The following is a 14,269-nucleotide window of genomic DNA, read 5'->3' on the forward strand; positions in this document are numbered from 1 at the left end:
GGAACCTCTTTCGAGTTTTCTCCTTCCCTTTCAGTGATTTTACAAGAAAACAGCCGACCTTGTTTAGAAGGTAAGAGCCTCCTCGAGGGAAGGGGTGTCATGGTGGCGTCACAGTTCGGATGCCGGTGCCCCCCCCCCCAATGTATGGAAGTTCCCGCCACCCTGCTCTGTGTTCGCAGGGCGGGAGAGAGCAGCATCCATGGCAGTGATTTGCTCCTGGCTGCCGGAGCAGAGCAGCAGGCTCAGCTGTGAGAACTTCCCAGAGCGATGAAAGGGGAGGGGCCATGGCTCTGTAGCAGGAATGCAGGGCAGGCGAGTTCACGGCAGGCATTGTGGGATACTGGAGGAGGCCAGTTATGGTGATATAATGAACAGCAGCGTCTACTCTGTCACTTTAAGTTTGCTGCAAAAAGCTCTAGACCTCTCATCAAAGTCATTTTATTTTGTCAGCAAAACAGGGCAGTTTTGTCGCCAGACGTGGCATTGCAGTGTGTACACCAGCCACAAGCTGCTGACTGAGGGAGCTTAGTGTGTTTTTCACACACCTGAGCAATATAATTCTGCTGAAACAACTTTGTAGTGCAGACCTGGCCAAAGATTGACTCACACACACACACACACACACCTTGCAAGGAAAACATCACCTGCTCCTCTGCTTTGCAGAATCCAAACACAAGCAAAGCTTGTCAGGTCCCGGTAGAGATGGCAGGGAGTCAGGTGTGGGCAGGGCCGGCTCTGGCTTTTTTGCCGCCCCAAGCAACAAAACAGTGGGGGAAAAAACGGCACGGCTGGAGCGGCAAAGCGGGGGTGTGGGGGGGCGGATACGGCGCAGCTGGAGCGGCAAAGTTTGGGGGGACAACACACAAATGGGGGGGCTGGAGCAAGAAAGCAGGGGGGTGGGGGGAAAAACAACGGCGCGGCCGGCAAAGCAGGGGAAAAACAAAACAAAAAACCCTCCATGGCGGCCAGAGCCAGTGGAGTCCCTGTGCTGCACAGTGCGCACCCGGTCTAGCGGGGGGGAAGGGGAGGGAGTGGGCGGAGAGAGAAGGGGGGCGGCCAGCGCTTCAGCGGGGCACTCACCACGTGGCCCCGACAGCCACGCTGCCTGGTACCCTCACTCCTTCTCTAGACTAACCAGTCCTGATATACTGTAACATGGTTATATTCCACCTCCTTCACTGGTCACACCCAACAAAATTAATTATACAGCAGACAGAAACAATCACAGAACCAGACAGAGACCATGCAAATAAACATACAAAACAATACAGAAGGGCAGATTTCACAACTATACATCTATACATATATCTATCTCTTCTGGCCATAAAGTCGACTAATTTCTGAAAAACTTGAGTGTAGCATTGGGAGCAGCATCTGATGTTTTCCTGTCACAGCAGGAAAGAAACAATCACAGAACCAGACAGAGACCATGCAAATAAACATACAAAACAATACAGAAGGGAGGATTTCACAACTACATCTATACAGACATAAGGGTTTTCCAGCTGTGTCTATTGATAAGTGAGTTCTTGCCAGACAGGATGCTACCAAACTAAGTTTCCCTTTCTCTGGAGGTGATGGAATATCAGGACAGGATTGTATTCCTCACAGCCCAATAGCACCTTATTTCAATGTGACTAGTTGGGAATGTGAGGATGTGACCAGACACTTCCCAGCTTATGGCTGCCTTTGCTGCTTAGCCGAAGAACCAGGCCTCAGACTGTCACAGTAAGAGAAGGCCATTACACAGACAGACAGTGATTTTTTATTCTCTCTTTTATATCTTTATAACTAGCTAAGTGATAAAAATACACCTAAATTCTTAAAGTACAGGCCTCTGCAGACAGGCCTGAATATCTGTATCCTAACAGTCCTCGAGGTCAGGCAGCCTCTGGGTAAGGGGGTGGGGACTCAGATCCTTCCACAGGCCAATTCCACCAGGGTCGTGTATAAACCAGGGAATTTCCCCACAATAGCCAGAGCAGATGCCCCCTTTACACTTGTGCTCTGTCCTCATTGCTTCTCTGTCTCTCTTCCCCTCATCTCTGCTGCTCCCCCTCTGGGCTTTCTCAGCACCTGGCCCCACAGCGCTTCCTGGCAGCCAGAGACTGCGCTATCTGCACCTGCAGCCTCTCTCCTGATTGCTAAGGAAAGGAACCTTTCCAGGAAATGGCCACAGCTTCTGGGAATCCCTGTGTAGCTGTGAACAGAGTTTGGCTCCTGGCACACAAGGCAACTTAAAAGCTGAGCGCCCAGACAGGGGCTTGAACTCTGGACCCTCAGATTAAGAGCCTGATGCTCTACCACCTGAGCTACGTGGGCTTGTTAGGAAAGAGCTTCACCATTCACCACAACAGTGATTATCCCAGTGTTCAGGCAAGAGTGAGCAGGCAGGCAAAAGAGAGGCAAAAAAAGTCCCAAGAACCCCTCCTCTTTTTCTGCACAGCCACTGCCTGTCAGAAGGATTCCTCCTCCTCCTCAGGGAGACTAAATCTCTGTGCCTAGACAGCCGGTCCATCCGCTGCACCTCAATCCCCAATGCCCGAGCCTCCCTGCCAAAGCCCTGCACCTGGCTCCATACAATTAAGTCTCACTTGTCGCTGGGAACTTAATTTCTTGTGCCCAGAGAGTCTCGGCCCCCTCAGCAGATGACCTGAGAAACACAGTGTCCGGCTTTTCCAAAGAAGTGTTTAGACCCCCTCATCATGTGGCCTAAAGGATAAGGCATCTCCCTGTGGATCGGATGATTCAGGATTTAAGTCCCCTCGTGGTTGTGCTCACTTTGTGCTGCAAGTCCTGCTCCCTTCAGGGCTGGAACCTCTTCTTGGCCGCTCCGGCCAATGCTCCGGCTTCAGCTAGAGCCCCGGGAAGGAGTTGGGGGGTGGGCGTCACAAAGGCTGGGGCATGAGCCCCATGTGCTTCCAGTCTTGCCTTTGCCCTTCCTGACTTGCCAAAGAAAATGGGCGGCTCCACTGCCAAAGTCAGCACCATGAGTGGGAACGGTCAGAGGCCCCACCAGGGGGGCTGGCCCTGCTTTCCTACCCTCTTCTGATGTTGGCCACAGAGCATCAGCAGCCGCCCTGCATGCTGGTCTGTGGGTGGCCTTCAGTGGGGTTCAGCACAGCAGGGAGCAGGCTGGCCCTGTGGCTGTCTGCTGGCCACACACAGGCATGGTCCTCTCCTCCTCTTGCCCTGACCTCTGTGGCTTTTAAGCCTTCCCTTGGAGCTGTCAGCACCAGCCGCCTCTGCTCCAGGTGCCCAGAGGAGGAGAGGTGCTGGGCTTCTGCCTGCCCAGCCCTGCTTCCTTCAAGCACAGTGGCAAGTGCCAGACTTGTGGGCACCAGGTGAAGCCATGAGAATCCCAACCCTCAGATGTCAGTAGCCAGTTCTAGAGCCCTGACCCATCCAGCAGGAGGGGAAAAAATGGCTCTTGCAGAGCTGGAGACAGGGAAGTGGAGCAGTGTGAGCTCCAGGGCTTTACCACAAGGTCCCACTGAGATTTGAACTCAGATTGCAGGATTCAGAGTCTTGAGTGCTTCCCATTACACCATGGGACCAGCTCCTGCTGCCTTCTCTGGCCATCAGTGACCCTTATGGGGACTGCTCAAGTAAGGGACTGTTGGCCCCTTATTAAAGCTTAGTGGGGATTTTGGTTGGCTAGTTCCCTGTCCCAGTAGAAGGGGGAAGGGCCAATGGGAAATCAGGACCCTGAGACTGACAGTCCCCTGGGCAATGGGGAGAGGCCAAAGCTCCAAGTTAGCTGCACTGACAGGCCAGGCAGTGTAATGAGGGAGTCACCAGGCCAGGGGGTCCCATCCTCCGTGGGAGCTGGAACTGCCTGAGCCAGAGTGGGGCGGAGCTAAGGAGAGAGCAGGAGCCCGAGAAGAGCCGGGGAGCAGAGCTGCGCAGGTGTAGTGCCAGAAACTGCTCCCTGTAGGACTTTGCTACCTGCAGCAGTTACTGAGACCTGAGGTTGTTCTTATTTGCTGACTTGTCCTAATTGGCTAAAACTTGACAGTGGTGGGGGATGGAAGCATAAAGTCTTCGTCCTCCAAGCGGCCCTGCCTGGTGTCCATCTGTATCTATTACCTCTTCACACAGGATTGTAAAAAATAGAGTGAGGTCATTTAAACATCATTTATTTTGCAGCTTCATTTACTGTGCTAACAATGTAGCATCCTGACACCGATACTTCTGCCCATGTGACCTGTGGGTTGGATTCATTTTAGTGGGATGCGGGACATGTGGAGGATAATTTAAACTCTTAATTTCCTTATGGTTTCCCTGCAATATACTTCTCTGCTGGTGCGATTTCTGACCATTGCACGTCTATTGTATTTATTACAATAGCACAAGTAAGTCACACAAGTGACATAGTCTAGGGGCTTGGCTACACTTGCAAGTTAGAGCCCATTAAAGCAGCCCCAGGGGTCCTAACTCCTGAGGTGTCCACACTGGCAAGGCACATGGAGCACCTGGGCTCTGCAGCTGGAGCGCTCCTGGTAATCCACCTCCATGAGAAGCATGAAGCTCGCTGAGTCCTGCTGAAACGCCCTGGCATCACTGTGAGTGCGGATCTCCCTCAGCCTCCCCCGCAATGCTGGTCAGTTGTATTGTCACTGTGATAGTCAGTGCTTCCCTTCAGGGCCGGCCCTAGAGGGGTGCAGGGGCCAGGACAAATCCTCCCTTTTCTGCCCTGTCCCCACTCCACCCCTTCCCCCAAGCTCCCACCCCTGTCCCCTCTATTCCCATCCTGCACCTTCCTGCCCCATTCCTCTCCCTCCCCAACCTCTTCCTCTCCCTGCTCCTCCCCATCCCCGCCCAGCGTCTCCTGCACCCCACTGAACAGCTGATCACTGGCAAGTGGGAGGCGCTGAAGGGGAAGAGGAGGAGCTTGTCGGCAAGGCCTGTAGTGGGGCGGGGGAGGGAGGAGCTGGCTGCCAGTGGGCGCTGAGCACCTATTTTTGCTCTGTTGGTTCTGCAGCCCCGTAGCTCCCATGGAGTCGCTGACTCAGCTCCTTTCACAAGCTAGAGAGAGGAGCCAGAACCACGGCTAATCTATGGGGCACCAGGTGAGTGGCAGAGGCTTCAGGTGCTGAGAGTTTGCCCAACCCCTCAACAACACAGTGTGAGGGGGGTGTCCCAGGGATCTCTGTGAAAGGAGCAGAACAGAATTTACTTGGGGTGGGGAGAGAATTGAGAGTGTCTCAGGGGGTTGTACAGAGGTATTGCCCGGGTGAGAGACTGGCTAAAACACAGGCCTCGCTGTGAGCAGGATTTGAACCTGCGCAGGGGAACCCTATTGGATTTCGACTCCAACACCTTAACCACTCGGCCATCACAGCTGTGAGCACAAAACTACCCCAATGCCAGAGAAACTGGTAAAGAATCCCAATGCCCAGGTGTGAAGTCATCTGAGCTACAGAATTCCCACCGCAAACCTGGCCCCCAAAGCACAGGGGGGATTGGGGGTTTGTTCTCTTTGCTTAGCCATGTGCAGTCGCACAGAGAGCGCGTTTAAAAGTCTCCCGTCCCACAGAGCAGGAATGGGAAATGATTCTCAACTTGAAGCCTGACGTAGGGTGACCAGACGTCTTGATTTTTTCGGGACTGTCCCAATATTTGCTCTCCCCCCGACACACATTCTAACCACTGGCCCCCACACCCCTCCCAGGGCTGGAGATAGAACCCAGGAATTCTGACCACCAAACCCCCTCCCCTGCTCTGACTACTAGACCCCACACTCCCCTTTTAGATTTTAGTCTCGCTGCCTCTTCTATCCACCCACCCCACCTGTCCATCCCTTTGCTGCAGGTTTCTGGGGTGTCACCCCTGCTCTGCACTCCCCCAGTGCAGCCCAAGGCTTTTCCTCCCCCCAACCACACATCCTCTCCCCACACTGAGTGGATTAAGCACATCTTCAGTGGGGGTTTGGCAAGGCAGGGACAGGGGCGGCTCTAGGCATTTTGCCGCCCCAAGCATAGCAGGCAGGCTGCCTTCGGCGGCTTGCTGAGTCGCAGGACCAGCAGACCCTCTGCAGGCAAGCCGCAGAAGGCAACTCTGCCTGCTGCCCTTGCAGCGACCAGCAGAGTGCCCCCAGTGGCTTTCCGCCCCAAGCACGCGCTTGGCGTGCTGGGGCCTGGAGCCGCCCCTGGGCAGGGAGCAGGCTGGCTGGGTGTCTTTGTGGCTGTCTGCTGGCCACACATAGGCATGGTTCTCCCCTCCTCTGGCCCTGCCCTCATTTGCTCTGTAGCTTTTAAGCCTTCCCTTGGAGCTGTCAGCACCAGCCACCTCTGCTCCAGGTGCCCAGAGGAGGAGAAGTGTGTTGGGCTCCAGCCTGGGACTCTGCCTCCCTCCTGCCTTTCCCTGACTATGAAACCTGGTCCTGGCCCTCCTTCCTTTAAATGCCATGTGGGCAAGAGGTAACGTGTCGCTGCAAGTGAAATGGCCAAACTTGTGGGCCTCATGTGAGGCAGCAAGAACCCCAACCACCTGGTCAAACCACAGGCATCAGGGTAACACGTTCTAGATCCCCAACCCATTGTGGCCATCACAACCCAAGACCTGGCTCCAGTGGGTGAGTCACCCAGCTGGAGGGGGGAGATTGGCTCTTGCACAGCTGGAGACAGGAAAGTTGAATACTGGGAGCTCCAGGGCTTCACCACAAGGTCCCACTGAGATTTGAACTTAGATTGCAGGATTCAGAGTCCTGAGTGCTGCCCCTTACACCATGGGACCAGCTCACATTTCCTTCTCTGAACATCAGTGACCCTCACGGGTCTGGCTTGTGTAAGGGACTGTTGGCCCCTTACTAAAACTTAGTGTGTGTGTGTGTGGGGGGGGGGGTTGGTTGGCTAGTTCCCAGCACCAATAGAAGGGGGAAGGGCCAATGGGAAATCAGGACCCTGAGACTGACAGTCCCCAGGGGCAATGGGGAGAGGACAAAGCTCCAAGTTAGCCGCACTGACAGGCCAGGCAGTGTAATGAGGGAGTCACCAGGCCAGGGGGTCCCATCCTCCGTGGGAGCTGGAACTGCTCGGGCCAGAGTGGGGCAGAGCTAAGGAGAGAGCAGGAGCCCGAGAAGAGCCAGGGAGCAGAGCTGCACCAGCCGGGGAGAACCAGAGCTGATCTGTGCTGGGAGCCGAGCCGCAGCAGCACGAGCCATAGAAGCTGCCCAGGGAGCAGATCTGTGCTGGGAGAAGAGATGCAGCAAGCGGAGCCAGAGGAGCAGCCCAGGGAGCTGGAGGCAGAGCCGCAGCAGCACTGGGGCTGGAGGTGGGTGCAGTGAGCAGCATGGGAGAGCGAGGGGGACCCTGGGCAGAGGCCCAGTGCAAGGAGATGCCACCCGTCAAGAGACCTTGCAGGCCAGACTTTTCGGGGTGGGGGGATCATATCCCCTACATGGGGGCTGACACTGGGAGCAAGGGGCCTGTCACCTAGAGCACATGGCCACTGCCAGAGCAAGTGTCCAGCCTGTGGTGTCCCTGCAGCACAGCCAGGGCCTGGGGAGGAGGCCTGGGACATGTGAGGGAGAGACTGTGACCTGCCCTGACCCTCCAGAGACGCTGGTTGTGATCTCCCTGCGCCACAGAACAGGGTGACGTGTTTTCCTTTCCCATCTTTCCTTGTGTTTTACATTGATTGCTGGGTAGTAAATGGTGTTTGCTTGAAGCACATGCAGTGAGGAGTGGGTCAGGGAAGTGCCCAGAGTGGAGACACTGTAGCCCCCGTTCAAGTGATCATGACAAGATTGGGGGTCATCAAACCCCCCAGGATTCCTGGGCCCAGCGTTGTTGGGGTTACGAGGTCTCTGCCACACACCAGAGTAGAAAGAGCGTCCTTGGGGTCAGGCAGCCTCTGGGTAAGGAGGTGGGGACTCAGATCCTTTCTCTGGCCAATTGCACCAGGGTCGTGTATAAACCAGGGAAGCTCCCCACAATAGCCAGACGTGAACCCCCTGTACACTTGTGCTCTGTCCTCATTGCTTCTCTCTCTCCCTTCCCCCCATCTCTGCTGCTCCCCCTCTGGGCTTTCTCAGCACCTGGCCCCACAGCGCTTCCTGCCATCCAGAGACTGCGTGTTCTAGGCCTGCTCCTGTGGACGTGGCCTCTCTCCTGATTCCTGAGGAAAGGAACCTTTCCAGGAAATGGCCACAGCTTCTGGGAATCAAACATGTGGCTGGTGGACAGCACCAGGAATCATTTGGCTCCTGGCACACAAGACAACTTAAAAGCTGAGCACCCAGACAGGGGCTTGAACCCTGGACCCTCAGATTAAGAGCCTGATGCTCTACCAACTGAGCTACCTGGGCTTGTTGAGATCATTTTCACCGTTCAGCGCAAGAGTGAGCAGGCCGGCAAATGAGAGGCAAAAAAAGTCCCAGGAACCCCTCCTCTTTCTGTTCAGCCACTGCCTGTCAGCAGGATTCCCCCTCCTCCTCCTCAGGGAGACTAAATCTCTGTGCCTAGACAGCCGGTCCATCCGCTGCACCTCAATCCCCCATGCCTGAGCCTCCCTGCCAAAGCCCTGCACCTGGCTCCATACAGTTAAGTCTCACTTGTCACTGGGACAAATAATTTATTTTGCAGCTTCATTTACTATGCTAACAATGTAGCATCCTGACACCGATACTTCTGCCCACGTGCCCTGTGGGTTGGATTCATTTTAGTGGGACACGGGACATGTGGAGGATAATTTAAACTCTTAATTTCCTTATGGTTTCCCTGCAATATACTTCTCTGCTGGTGCAATTTCTGACCATTGCACGTCTATTGTATTTATTACAATAGCACAAGTAAGTCACACAAGTGACATAGTCTAGGGGCTTGGCTACACTTGCAAGTTAGAGCCCATTAAAGCAGCCCCGGGTGCCCTAACTCCTGAGGTGTCCACACTGGCAAGGCACATGGAGCACCTGGGCTCTGCAGGTGGAGCGCTCTGGGTAATCCACCTCCATGAGAAGTATAAAGCTCGCTGAGCCCTGCTGAAACGCCCGGGCATCAGTGTGGACGACGTGTTGCATCACTGCACTGTGTTTGGCCTCAGGAAATGTCCCATAATCCCCTGAAGTCAAGTGCCCACTCTGGTCATTGTTTTGAAATCGGCTGCAGGCATGCGGATATCCCCTTTCAAAGCTCCGTTTCTGACAGCCGGCTGCTTATCTGCTCTGGGACAAAGCAACCATTAGTGTGGAATGCTGCTGCTGTTGTGAGTGTGTATGAGGGGAGGTGGGGGTCTGCTGCTGTCTGAACACACAAGACAGCATGCTGACAGACTCTCAGCCCCCCCAAACACACCGTTGCTCCCCCCACGTACACACAACACACTTCCTGTCACACTCCACCCCGGCCCCCCATTTGAAAAGCACATTGCAGCCACTTGCACACTGGGATAGCTACCACAGTGCACTGCTCTCTGTGGCATTGCCAGAACTGCTAATGTGGCCACTCCAGTGCGCTTGCAGCTGTCAGTGTGAACACACGGCAGCGGTTTCCCTGCTGTGGTTTAACTCCCAGTGCTCTACCTCTGCAAGTGTAGCCAAGCACTAAATTTGCCAGACCAACCGAACTCAGTAACTGCCCTCCACCACCATGTGCAGTGAGTAGGGGCACAGTGAAGCACACACCGCACTTGCTGGCTCAGCCTTGTGCATGCTGGGGTGGCCACCTCCCCGTTGATGAGACCTGGTCCCACCATCTACGCGGAGCTCCAGTCTGCCCTGCTGCCATCCCTGTCTGTGTTGTCTTCTCTAGCAGTTGACTGGAAGGTGAGCACTGGCCGCATGCCATGTAGCCGTGTTGTCTCAAAGGGCGAAAGCAGGAGGAATGGTGCCTTTATAGCCCACCCAATATTCCATAACATAGTTAAGGAAAATATTTCTCAATGAGTTCTCAGTAAAAGATCAGAAGCAGCCAGTGTCCGCATCAGTCTACGAGCATTGGTATTTTCTTGAAATTTGTCAGACCAACCTAACTAACACCTAACACACATTTAAAGTTCTTCTTTTCACACTGTTGCTCATTCTCAGGTTCTGCTTTGTCTCCAGACAGATCCATTCTCTTTCAGGACAGCCTTGTTCTTTCTGTCTGTTTCACTCACTGAGGTGTCGGAGTAAACACTCCCCTTCCTTCTATTCTCAGACAAACACTAGTATTAAGTGTTTGGTACTGATGGGTCTAGAAAGGATTTGTCAAGTGGAAGATGCTGTTTCTGGGGGATTGCTCCCAAGCTCCAGTACTTTGTGTTCAAATGTCTCCCAGCTTCCTTGGTGAAAATAACACCATGTTTCTTTGCAATATACAAGAAGAAAGGAATTTTTTACCCCAGATGGGACTTGAACCCACAATCTCTGGCTTAGGAAGCCAATGCCTTATCCATTAGGCCACTGGGGCCCTGAAAAGTACTGGAAAGAGGGATGGAAATTCCCTCTCAGGATTGCACATTCCTCACATTCATTCAGAAGCCAATTACCCCATTTAATGGCCTTACAGAAACGTCTGCATCCCCTGGCAGCGAGGCAGCTGGGCAGGTGGCTGACAGAGCTGAGCACCACCTTTCTGCCAGCCATCTTTAGAGAAGAACCCCACCCTAGAGTCACCCCTCCCTCCTTCAGCACCTCCACGGCTGTTGCTCTGAGTGGCAGTAGGATGATTAGGGGGCGAATCCGGGGCTGGAAGGGGGGTAAGGTCGGCCTGTAAGGAGGAACCAGGTGGGGCAGACCCAGGGGGAGGCTGTGGGCTGCTGGTCGGTTGTTGGGATCCGAGCTCTAGATCAAAGCTGCACAGCGACCTGACACCCAGGGTTCTAGGGCCGACATAGTGACCCCCTTACTGGCCTCGGTGACCCCCAAACCCTTGTTACTAAGGGCATTGAGGAGTCTCTGTCCCTTAATAACTTCTGGGAGCTCCCCAGCAGGCTGCGGGCATCAGCCACCTCCTGCCTCACAGGTTAGACTCTTGGCGCTGTGCCAGCCGCCCCCTCGCTTGCAGGCCCAGTGTAAGAAGCAGGAGGCCTGGTGCTGGCAGAAGAGGGTTTTGATTAATCCACCTCTGTGTGATGGGCACAGGACGCTTCCACTCAGTAGCATAACTGGGGGGGAGCAGGGGGAGCAGCTAAGGGCGTCGGGTTCCTCCGGTGGGGGTGTGGAGCAGCCGTTCGTTTTCCTGTTCACACTCCTCTGCGGTGTGAAAATCAGGGAGGGGAGGCAGAAGCCCCACTTCCCTCCCGAAATGACGCCCAGTGGGGGAAGCCAGGACAACAGGGCCAGGGGTGGGGGCAAGTGGTGGCCAGACTCTCATCGCCAGGGTCAAGTCTAGCTCAGGGTCCAGCTTAACCTCCTCCCTGTGCCACTGGCCCCCCAGTCCCCTTCCACCACCAGGTCAACCCGGGCACTAGGGCAGGAACGGGGTGAGGCAGCAAGTCAAGCTGAGCAAGGCAGGCAAAAGCGAGTCTTGTCTTCATGGGCTGCTCCCAATGACGTCCTTTTTGTGTGCAACTGCGGCAAAAACCTCCTGGATAGAGAAGCATCATACACAGAAATCTTGTTCAGTTGCATGACAATCTAAAGGTCCCTGGTTCAATCCCAGGGTTTGACAGGTACTTTTATCCCTCTTCGTGCAGGGGCAGCTTGTCCTCTGGAAGCTCCTTTACCTGAGGCAAGTACCTGGCTTTGAGCTCCCCAGCAGGACAACAGCGTGGGGGCTTCTGGCCCACCTGCAGGGCTGGCTCCAGGCTTTCTGCTGCCCCAAGCAAAAAAAAAAATTTTGGCTGCCCTCCACCCCAGCCCTGGGCTCTCACCCCCCTCCCACCTGTGCCCCCCCACACCCACTGCTGCCCCAGCGCTGGGCTCTCCCCGACTCCACCCACACCCTACTGCCCCGGCCCTGGGCACCCCCCCACCAGTGCTGACTGCCCGCTCCCCCCTCACCTCCAGCTGGTCGGGCGCTGGCAGGGTCGGGGTAAGCAGTGGGGCTCCCGGGCCGGGCCTCAGCCCAGGGTCCCTCCAGCCAGGGCTCCCGCCTCCAGGACCGGCTGGGACCTGGGAGGGCAGAGCCGGGGGACTGTCCCGGCAGGAGGCTGAGGAGCTGGGGCAGGGTAGCCCCAGAGGGAGCACAGCCCCAGAGAGTGGGACACGGGCCCCGCATGGCAGCGCCCCGCCCCCTATGACCCCGCTGCTGCTGCTGCTTCTGGCCACCCGGCTGTGGTGTTGGGGGGCAACCGCCCTGCAGCACCTGGTGTCCCCTGCTTGGAGCCTGCCCGGACAAGCCACAAGTGTTGGACAGACAAAACGACACAGGATCTTTTCAGGGGGCAAGACAAAGACGCCACAATTATTATGAGAACAATTTGATTTATGACCAATAACTAATATTTTAATCCTTACACACACACATTATACCTAATACCTATACACACACACACACACACACAAACACCCATCAGATGTTCTGCAGCTGCTGCATAGTTACCAGTCCTGAAGATAGCTTGAGTTTGTGACTTGAGTTTGCAGCTTGGGTTCGTAGCTTGTGGCGGTAACTGGCCAGGAAAGCTGGGCACAAGGACGAGCTGGGTCTCTGTTGGGCCTGCACCGATGTCCTTCCATGTTGGCAACAGAATGTTACCCTCCAAAGTCTCCCATCTCACCTGTCCTTTTTGTAGGCTTTAGTTTGAATCCAGAGTCTATAGGTCTTGCTGTGTCACTGCCTCTGGGTTTGGTGATTGATCACCCGTCAATTGCAGGCGACTTTCAGCCTGGGACCTGGCTTTGATCTTCCTTCTATTGGACCTTTTCTTTTTAGGGTGGCCTCTTCTTACTTTGTTAGGTCTCTTGTCTGCATCTTCAGCCAGCGGGGTTTGAATTTTATTTCATCAGGACAGGCTGGGGCTGGAGGTTGATTCCATCATCCATACATACCTCAGTCACACATCTAAACTAAACTAATAAGATTACAGCAGGGTTTGCAAAAATGAAGGTTGGCGGAAGCTATTACAAAATGGAGTGAGCGTTTTAAAACGGGGTTTGAATTACAATATGGCAAACAGTGAACAGAAGTTACAATATAGACAAGTGTAGTGAATGGTGAACAGAAGTTACATTGATAAAGTGAACAATTAAAAACAATTTCATTCATCAGTTTTACAGGGGTTGCAGGTCAGGAGTGAGGGTCATCAGTAGAGCTCTCAATCTGGAGGTCAGGACCGGGATAGCAGGGGCTGCGGGTCGGGATTGAGGGTCACCACCAGCGCAGTGACTGGGAAGCTCAGCGAGGAGCCCAGGGGGCTGCGGGTCAGGAGTGAGGGGCACCAGCAAAGCTGCGAGTCTGGAGGTCAGGACTGGGATAGCAGGGGCTGCGGGTCGGGAGTGAGGAGCACCAGCAAAGCTGTGAGTCTGGAGGTCAGGACTGGGATAGCAGGGGCTGCGGGTCGGGAGTGAGGGGCACCATCAGAGCTGGGGGAACCCAGGGGGCTGCGGGTTGGGAGTGAGGGGCACCAGCAAAGCTGTGAGTCTGGAGGTCAGGACTGGGATAGCAGGGGCTGCGGGTCGGGAGTAAGGGGCACCAGCAGAGCTGTGAATCTGGAGGTCAGGACTGGGATAGCAGGGGCTGCGGGTTGGTAGTGAGGGGCACCACTAGAGCTGGGGGGAACCCAGGGGGCTGCGGGTTGGGAGTGAGGGGCACCAGCAGAGCTGTGAGTCTGGAGGTCAGAACTGGGATAGGACGATGGGCAGAGGGTGATTGGAGGAAGGGCCCATCTCTCTGGTCCTCTGGGCCAGGAAAGAATGATGGGGTTGGAGTCTTGTTCTTCACATTCGCGGTGCGAGTACAGAAGGTGCTGGAGCTCTGACCAGGGAGGGCATTAGGAACCCATTACCCTGCAGGGAAACATTCAACCGCTGATCTATACTCTCAACAAGGAGTGTCATGTGTAGCCTAGAGCAGTGTCCTTATGCATTTCCTTGGCCAACTCAGCAGTTCCCAGTACTGCAATAAACTAACCTTATTGGGGCCTCTCCCCAATACCACTTTGCATCTGATCCTGCTGCACAGTCAATAAGTTCAGATGGCGTGAGCCCAACAGAGAGACAGACGTCCTCACGGAAAGTCCTCCTCCGATACCCCAATAGAGATTTCAAAAGGTCTCATACCTCTCATGTGGCGCCATGGGGTTCGAAGGGGAATGATCCGTAGTAGCTGTCTGTGGGTCCGTGGGCGTTGCCATCCCGGACGAGCCCCCAAATTGTCGAAGAAAAACTCAGTTCTCACTTTTTGTT

The 14,269-nt window shown here is 54.9% G+C and overlaps 3 non-coding genes across 3 annotated transcripts; all 3 read right to left on the reverse strand.

The window, feature by feature from the left end:
- Positions 1 to 5,263: 5,263 nt before the first annotated feature.
- On the reverse strand, positions 5,264 to 5,345 carry TRNAS-CGA. Its single transcript has one exon. It is a non-coding gene; the product is annotated as a tRNA-Ser (tRNA).
- Positions 5,346 to 8,238: 2,893 nt separating this feature from the next.
- TRNAK-CUU lies at positions 8,239 to 8,311 on the reverse strand. Its single transcript has one exon. It is a non-coding gene; the product is annotated as a tRNA-Lys (tRNA).
- A 2,007-nt stretch (positions 8,312 to 10,318) lies between these two features.
- Positions 10,319 to 10,391, reverse strand: TRNAR-CCU. The gene has a single exon. It is a non-coding gene; the product is annotated as a tRNA-Arg (tRNA).
- Between the last annotated feature and the right edge of the window lie 3,878 nt (positions 10,392 to 14,269).

This window comes from Mauremys reevesii, linkage group 17, assembly GCF_016161935.1.
Source record: "Mauremys reevesii isolate NIE-2019 linkage group 17, ASM1616193v1, whole genome shotgun sequence".
NCBI lineage: Eukaryota > Metazoa > Chordata > Testudines > Geoemydidae > Mauremys > Mauremys reevesii.